The sequence below is a fragment of the Neopelma chrysocephalum genome, unplaced genomic scaffold (genome assembly GCF_003984885.1).
Source record: "Neopelma chrysocephalum unplaced genomic scaffold, ASM398488v2 Primary Assembly neopelma1_77, whole genome shotgun sequence".
Taxonomy (NCBI): Eukaryota; Metazoa; Chordata; class Aves; order Passeriformes; family Pipridae; genus Neopelma; species Neopelma chrysocephalum.
The window spans coordinates 1,497,655-1,506,830 of NW_020897738.1; the positions used below are offsets into that span (position 1 = coordinate 1,497,655).

General features: G+C 47.2%; 1 protein-coding gene across 3 annotated transcripts in view; it reads right to left on the reverse strand.

Annotated features, from left to right (window-relative positions):
• Positions 1–7,570, reverse strand: part of KIAA1671 (KIAA1671 ortholog) — a 71,021-nt gene extending 63,451 nt beyond the window's left edge. Inside the window, exons 1-2 of one of the 3 annotated variants that reach the window (XM_027689281.1) lie at positions 7,312–7,570; positions 6,365–6,438 (exon numbers count right to left, since the gene is read on the reverse strand). The gene's annotated coding sequence lies outside the window, so the exon portion shown is untranslated. Of the gene's footprint in view, positions 1–6,136; positions 6,316–6,364; positions 6,439–7,311 lie in introns of those variants that run through there. The other 2 variants (XM_027689280.1, XM_027689282.1) reach the window with 2 other exon arrangements.
• Positions 7,571–9,176: the final 1,606 nt, after the last annotated feature.

The following is a 9,176-nucleotide window of genomic DNA, read 5'->3' on the forward strand; positions in this document are numbered from 1 at the left end:
ACTGCTGTAATCAGATCAATCATTTAATCTCTCCCTTGCAGGCAGAAACCACAGAGCTGCAGTGATTTCATTATTTTTTTAAATATTCGTTTCGTGAAGAACGTAAACTGAACATTATAATGACTTGTAAGAATTATGATACATAAATTCAAACATGTTTTAGAAATGCTTAATATTACTTGGATAAATCAATATATCTATTATGGAATCACAGAATGGTTTGGGTTGGAAGGGACTTAAAGTACATTCAGTTCAACTCCCCGGCCATGGGCAGGGACACCTTCCAGTAGACCAGGTTGCTCCAAGCCCCATCTAACTTGGCCCTGGACACTTCCAGAGATGAGGCAGTCACAGCTTCTCTGAGACATAACTGTTATTGCGGGCTCAAACACGCAAAACACCCAGCCTGCATCATTTGTACAAGTGTACAGCAAAAATAGGTGATATTTACACAACTCTGCAACCATCACGTAGCTAAAAACATTCATAGGGCAGACTATGCTAATATTTGACATTTAATAGTGCCAATACAGTAAGACAGTGTTTGACAACAATAATAAAAGGGACATTTCTGCAGGGTCCCTCAGTAAAGGAGCGAGCCAGACAAGCTGCTCAGCTCAAGCAGAAAGGCCCGTTGTAAAAGGCATCTGTGCTCGTTTGGGTCAGTGAAGAATTCCCACTGTTCTCATGAAATATCAAACAATTACACTGGTCAGAAATTCCAACTCTGTTTAAAACACATCCCGACTTTGCCGGGCTGAGCGCTTTCGTTACGGATGAGGCAGTTTTGTCCATTGAAAGCCTTGTATGGTTGAACATCCTCGCAGCAGATAAACATCCCTCTTAAATGTTGGCACAACTCCCTCCCTGGAGGAGTCGTCGGTACTACGGCTTCACTGAGACAGCAGCCAGGCCTAACACAGGCTGAAGGCTGAGCTCATTAAAAGAGCAGAATAAAGACAAAAATTCTATTCCTGTTTGTGTCTTTCAAAATCTCATCAATTCTGTAAAATAAAGATCAGCCTCGTTTTACGACAGCAGGAATAACCAGTTTTAGAACTTAACACTTATTAACATCACTTGTTGAAAGGCACAGAAAGCTCATATTTAACCAATACTGAGACTACAAAAACAGTTACTATGAAAATATAAACAGAAGAGGCTGATTTGTATGGCAACAATGTTGTTTGCATCAGTAAAAGCACACACAAAGCCTCCTATTTTCACGCACTTCACTAGAACACTGGCAGCTTTTTACCCTTAGAAACTACAAAGGGTAAAATTGTTTGTAACTACCAGAATTAAAGAAAAACTAATGAAATAAAAAGCATTCACATGTTCACTTCTTCACCTCTTCCCAGTGCACCAAACCCCTGCAGTTTAGATTTGAACAACACCAGGCAGCTAACTCCTTTTTCTTCTGTTTTTGCCATCCATCTTCTCTGCATCCAAGTGCTGCTCCTGCAGCAAAGCTGGAGTGCCCGTTCCTGGGCTGGCGCTTCCCGGCGCGCCGGAGCTCTGCCGGCTGCACCGTAACTGGGTCAAGCCCGGAGTTGGAGTTAACAGCCCACTCGGCTCATGGCGATTCCCAGCCCCCAGCCAAACGAAAGGGCTGTTTTGACCTGGAAACAAGGCTCAGATCTCCTCCCACCCCACATTAAAGATCACACTAATTCTGTGCAATAAGACAAGACTCACAAAGCCCGAGCCATGCCCACGCTGCGGCATCGCCCTTTGGAGGAACTGCTGGAGCGCACACACTGCTTCCCTCCAAGTGAAGCTGTGGAGATACCAAACCTCCAGCAATTGGATTGTTATCTTTTCCTGCTCATTACAGCAGGCTAATGACCATCCTGACTCGTAATTACTACAATAGTAAGAAGCTTTCAGTTCTCACACTGCTGCAAGACCAACACTATCTCCTTTCAGGCAAGCAGCAGCTTTACTCTAGCCCAAAACTGGAAGTTTTGGCACTTAATTCTGATAAGAACTTTTAATGAACGGCTCTGTAAGTGGCTTTAGAGGAGTCCAGATCCCCCCAACCCCCAGCATTTAAGTGCATGCTCATAGGACGTGACTCAACCACAAACAAGCAATGTTTGGGATAATAACCCTCTGTGTCCTGGACTGCTCAAATTGCATCACTGCAATCACACAACCCTCAGAAAAAATTCATTTCCTCTCCTCAAGTGTGTTTTGTAGAGACGAAGAGCATAAACAGAAAATTCAACTCTCATTGTTTCAACGTAATTGTAAGGCATTCAGGAACTGTGAAAATATGTATTAATGACCTCCTACTTATATAGATGCACTGTAAAATATTCCCAAGCTACCTGAAAGCTCCCTTGTCTGCAGAAGTTCCAGCATTACATACTCCCAGAACAAACCAAAGACAGAGGGAAGCAAGAAAATAAGCCTCCTTGATTTGAGAAAAGAATCTAGAGATTAAGTATGCTTCCATGAACAGCTTAATTTTAAGAGTCTGGATTATTTAAGCCTAGGCCTAAGGAAAATTATCACCCTGTAGACCTAAATATCCCTTTGGGATCAGACATTCAGGTCATACCAGTCAGGAGAAAAACAAGGGAAACATTAGTAATATTTTTTAACCAATAGGTGCAAAAAGATAGAACAGTCACTACACTGAATTTAATGTGTTTTGATAATATTTAATATCTAGGTTTTTGTTTTCCTGCCAGTTAACAGAACCCAAGACATAGAAAGTCCTCTTCACCCACAGAAGCCCACTTGAGGCAAACAGTAATTGACTTGCTCTGGTTTTCATTTGTTGCTCGTTATTTTTTTAATTATTCCTAGAACACAGCTTGAAAAAGAAAGGCCTGAGAGTTCAGAAAGAAGTTCATGTACGTCCTTCAAGGTCACTGAGAGGCAATGAAGGACGAGAGCAGTCAGGTTCCTTCCCCTCTTCCAATCTAGCAAGAGGAGCATCTCCTCAGAATCAGAGCCTAACAGTCCCATCTCACTGGCAGCACATACACAGCCAATTCCTGGACATGGCTAGGAAAAGTCTGTATATTCAGCTGCATGGGGCAGGTGCATCTAGAGCATGTCAATCATGATGTCTTCCAGTTAAGCTGTTAAAACTCCCAGGCCTGTGGTCACTCAGAGGGCCGTGATTAGGATTCAAGACAACTTTGCTGCACAGGGAATTCCACAGCTCTCCCAACACTATTATTCCAGTCCCTTTGGCTGCAAGCTCAAGGCAATCACACAGTGGTTTACACTGCAAAGGCTACTGCCACAACCAGGGACTCTTCATTTAAATAGATTTCTGAAGCAAAAGCAAAAAGTCTGTGGCTTTTGCCTTATGATGTCTTCGGGCGATCCCCATACAAACCAAAAACACACCGAAAATATTGCAACATTCCCAGGTTCCAGTCACCCCTGTGCATCAGACACAAACCAGTGATACAGACTGGGCTCACAGCATCATCACAAGCCTCATGCCTGAGCTTGCAGGACTAAACATTTCAGTCTCGCTTTTCCAAGCAGCCCACGGCTCACAGCAGGATCTCCTGCTCCATGAATGGCTCTGGAAAGGATTCACTGAAATGGTCCTTTCCTCCCAAATGCTGCTACTTGAGAATTGAACAAGGAGCCCCAAAAGCTGCACCCACCTTGGTCTTTCTGCTCATTTATGTTAATAATTTCTTTCCTAAGACACTGCACACCTCCCTACAACCAACAGCATCATGTACATTTACCCAGCTAGGAAAGGGAATTATTTCCAACCTCATGCAGGAAAATAATCCTGTAAGAAACAGCTTGAAAATAAGAAAAGAACAGTGACATTATACATAACTTGATGCAGACATTCCAAATCTGCATTTAGACACACCCTTTTACTAGTCAAATTTTTCACTGACTACCCAGCACACAACTCAGCATGACCAACTCTATTGCCAAGTAAAATTCCCCTGGATAGTGAGCAATGCCGAGTTATCAGTATCTGTGGAATATTAATTTGAGAAAACATGCCAAGTCTTGGAGAAATACCTTGATCCATGAGACGCCTCGATAAGAAACCAGTGCAGGTTTTGAACACATGAGCAGGCAAAGGTATGGGAGAGGGAGTCAAAACAGTACCGTGTCCCCAACTGACACACTCGGAGTAATCCTCTCTAACGTGATCCCCAGCCCTGTGCCCCTGATCAGCACAGCACTCCCCATGAGGACCACTATACACTGAATTTTCAAGAGTATGAGAAGTGTTCTGACCTCTGTTTACAAAGTCAGTGACAGAAAAATCACTAGGAGCTTTATCAGTTTCATTCTGATGATACTTGGAAAACCTACCAGAAAGGAGGAAGCTCCATGACCAACAATCAAACACAGACTAACCCCAAGAAGGGACCAGGCAATGAACAGCAACACATTCCTCACCAAGGAGAGAGAGCTCCTTTTTCACTCTGCAGTAACCAAGCACGTGTGAAAGAGAAGGGAGGTGACAGGACTGGTTTCAAAATTATCTAGTAGCCAGAGAAACAGAAGTGCTGAATGGAGCAGAGTCCAGGACAACACCCAAGCAAAATCACAGAGCTGTGCAAAGAATCCCAGGAGCAGGAATACCAGAGCTCTCCGTCCACCTTCCACGTGGGACCTGCTGGTCAGGACTTGCTGCTTCTACATGTGGTCTGAACGTCACCTTGAGCCCACTGGGCAGGAAGGACTGGTTAACTCCTCAAACATAAAGTGAGAAATTCCTTTTTTCAATAAAACCTATTTCCAAGTCATAACTGGCTTTTTTTTCCTTTTGGGAGAAATGAGGCATTCAGGAAGCATATTGCCACTGTTGGGGGAGTCTGCACACACAAGGGCTTAATCAGCCTCCAAGGTGACAGAGCTGCACGTGGCTGAAAACAGAATTTAAAAAGCCCAAAAACCAACTGCAGCTACACAAAGCCCCAGTACGGCAGAGGGAAAAACTGCTTCGTCATCAGACACGGAAATTTTCCGAATCCATGGGTATCTCATCAGTCCAGATCCAGGTGAGGAGGAGCACAGACGGGTACTCTGCCCTTTCTCCTGCCATAAGACCAGCAGCTCCAGAACTGCAGCGTGAGCACAACCCTGGGGCTGGGGCCGTGCATGTCCTTTACTGCCACATATAAAATGAGACAGCAAAAAATGACAAACGAGAGTCTTTGAATTGGACACAGTCCTAGAATTTGCCTTCTTTTAGGGACTTTTCATACTGTGACACTCCAGAGCCACTCTGTTCTGTCTTCTATATATTGGAAAGGAAACATTTAGCTTGGAATTAGCTCAGGGCATTGTCTGAAACAGACTAAAGTTTACATATCTATTTTCAATAAACTAAACACCTATCAAAAGGAAATTACACGCTACAACTTCTGGTTAAATAGGATTACTACCTCTTTAACTATTCTAAAGTATAAAGGCTTTATAGCTTTACTTGCTAATAAATATCCTTGACATTTTTACAGGAAAAGGCATAGCATGCAGTGAAGAAAAGCCTAACAAAAAACCCAAAAGAAGGGGAAAAAAGTTTATACATTCTTGAAAGATTTTTTTTTTGAGAAAATCTTTACCTGGATTAAGCTGCCAGGCAACTTTATTAGCATTTCTGCCACACACTGTCTGCTTCCCTACCACACCCTGCCAACGTCACAGGGAAACAAAGAAAACTCCCATTTTCATTTGGTTGTTAGAAAGATGCAAATCCTTCTGGTTTGCGGAGGAGAGACACGGAAAAGAAAATACCAACAACCTTCAGTTTTGGCTAAAAGTACCTCAGAAGCAGCTGAACAACTTCCCAGTTACCCTGGAAACAGAGTTTACCTCTCAGCCGACCGGGAAAATTGCCTGCAATTACCACCCTGGAGTAAAGCACCAGTTTGGACAAAACACCAATTGCTGCAGCTCCTTTAACACGATCCCGGTATTTTATCACGAGCAATATTTGATCTGGAATGTAATTCTACTGCCAAACTCCAGAGAATCAGATCTGTAGGTATAATCAAAGGTTACGATTTCTCCTAATGGCACAGAGGAGCTCCGCCATCTGCCAACTGTGATTTCCCTTAATCCCATTCCCCCCACACAAATCAGAATCACACGGATTACGCCACAGAAATAGAAGTCAAGTCAATACCTGAATCCACGGGATTAATCTCCCACCTCAAGACGGGAGAAAGGCAAGAACAGCAACAATGCTGCAGGCGGGCTCAGGAAGGCAAAGCTTTCCACCCGACTCCACGCAGCACCACACAGGAAATTCTGGGATTTCACAGATTAGCTTCTCCCATTCAGAATTCTGGTGCTGTTCCCTCCCAAATCCGAGCGCAGAACTCCGTGTAAATTCGGGGAATTGGGAACTGACCTCCACGTGATCTTTTGGATCAGTAATTCCACCCAGAAGCAGAACTCCACGTCCCTCTGTGCACATGTAAATCACTTGGATTTGGAGTTAGGAGGACAAACAGACGAATGAGCTGAGTAACATGAGAAGAGCACAAATCTGTCCACCCTAGTGCCTTCAAAATAAAAATACATGCCCGTGGCAGGGGGTGTGGAATGAGATGAGATGAGATTTAGGATCCTTTCCAGCCCAAACCATGCTAGGATTCTACGATTCTATACATACAATGCCAACAAAAAAAGCTATGCGCATCCCCAATTAAAAAGAACCAGTGTGATGACCTCAAACTGGCACTTAAAAGTAGTTTTAAAGAGCAGGTAACATATTTCCTGAAATCCAAGGCATAAAGGAGTCACATACCATTCTCCGGAATGCCTGAATCCCTCCTGCTCTGCCCAAGGTGCAGCCACACGGCTGTAAACCAGGGAGGGAGAAGGGGGGATAACATCTTTATTTGTCCATTTAAGACCTCCAAGCACATTATCATCCCTAATCCAGCGAGGAACAGATAATTGCAGCCCTCGTGGATTACAAAATAACGCTCTAAATCCCCAGAACCACCAGCGCATCATCCCCACCAGCCACCAAAACCACCTACAACCCCATCCTCACCTCCAGCCACTGAATTAAAAGCACAGAAGGGGGAAGGCTCTTTACCTCTTTTTAGCACACGGGGACACGAGCCCCGGCTCTGACGCAGTGAGAAAGCAGCAGCGAGGGGTCCGACACCTGGGCGCGGGGCCATGCGGGAGCAGCGCGGGCACCCGCCGGCACGGGAGCGCCCCCGCCCCGCGCTCCCCGCCAGCCCCGGGCACACGGGGGGTGGTCCCGTGTCGGCCCCAAGGGCGAGCGAGCACCGGCCGCCTTTGTCCTACCCCTCTCACCGTGGGCTCCCCACCGCCACTCACCCAGCCAAGCCACCGACAGCTCCCGCAGGAAGAACCGGGCGCGGGGCTGCGCCGGCTCCGCCGCACCGGGGAAGTTGCGTGAAGTTGGGAGCGCAGCGGCCTTTCCCCCGCGGCGGCGGCGGCGAGCGGCGGCCGGGCACGGCCGGGGGCGGGGCGGGGCGGGGCGGGGTCCGGCCCTCCGCGTTCCCCCGGGTGAGGGGCTGCGAGGCGGCGGGAGGCGGTGGAGAGAGGCGGGAATGTCCCGCCCCGGTGCCGGTCCGGCCCCTTCGCCCCGGCGGCCGCGGGGCCCCGCGGGAAGCGCCGCTGTTGCCATGGCGACCGCGCGGTCCGGGCGCGGGGCGGGGCTCCCCCCGCACAGCGCGGTCGCGATTGGCCCCGCCCCGCTCCACCTGCTCCGCGCGGGGGCCGCGGGTTCGAGTCCCGGTCCCGCGTCCCGAGGGCGAGCGGCTGGAGGAGGGAAGGCGGTGTAAAATGGGATGCGACGAGATTATTTTACTGTGTCCGGTTCTGGGCTCCTCAGTACAAGAAAGACAAGGAGCTACTGGAGAGGGTCCAGTAGAGGCCACAAAAATGATGAGGGGTCTGGAGCATCTCCCTCACGAAGAGAGGCTGGGGGAGCGGGGCTTGGTTAGTCTGGAGGAGACTGAGAGGGGATCCCATCAATCTATACAAATATCTCTAAGGGCTGTCAGAGAATGGTGTGAGACTCTGTTCAGTGGTGCCAGCAACAGAACAAGAAGCAATGGCCACAAACTAAAACACAACATGAGGAAGAACTTCTTTCCATGGAGGGTGGCAGAGCCCTGGAATAGCTGCCCAAGGAGGATGTGGAGTCGCCCTCTCTGGAGATATTCCAAAACCACCTGGACAAGTTCCTGTGTCACCTGCTCCAGGTGACTCTGCCTTGGTAGGGGATTGGATTGGATGATCTCCAGATACCCATCTGTTTCCAACCCATCTGTTTCCAGCCCTAACAATTCTGTGATTCTAATCAGTGCAATAGGCAGCAGCTGCATCTCTTAGTCAATAGCATCCTGGAACCAACAAGCTTTAAGTATGTAAATCAAGATGTTGATGTATGTCTGTGCATACATTGCTACTTTGGCAAAATACTCAAGGTCCATATATACTATAGTTGGACTATGTTTGTTATAATACTAAATTCACACCTCCAGGTCAAAAAGACCTTGCCCAAGTGAAGACCCTTTCCCTGATCATACATAGAATTTAACTGGGGTTACATAACTTGTGTGGAAATTACTGACCAATCCTAATAGAGGGGATGTACTTGGAAAGTTACTGAATTTCTGTGTATAAATAACAGCAGGGAGAGTCCGGTGGGGTGTGCTGGATTTGTGGAATACCATCGAGCACACAGGCTGCACAACTGAAATAAATAATCAGTGTCTCTCTCAAGTGTGTCATTATTGGCTTGTTGCACTCAGGGTAACAAATCTGGTTTTGTGGACAATAGTCCCCTCAGCCCACCACTGTTCTTCTGTCACCCCTCAGGGCAGCACAGCCATTGTAGCCTGGGAGCTGTAGGAGCTCAGTTCAGAGATCATAACTCCTCAGACCAGTGAGAACCTCCTCAGGTTCATTTGCTATTCAGACCAGTGAACAATTGCAACTCAGACCAGGGAATATTTCTTCTCGGAACAGGGAACGTTTCTCCTCAGCCAGTCCCCCCCTGAAAACGGCACCCAAGCCACTGGATCTGCCCGCGGGCACGACCTCTGTGCCATGGCTGTGGCAATTCAAACGCTCCAAATGCTGCTTTTTGTCGTTACTAAAGGTGTGGTTCCCTGACAGAGGAGTCCAAGGTCGGCTCCCAGGGCGGTGAGGCCGTGACTCATGTCAGGAGG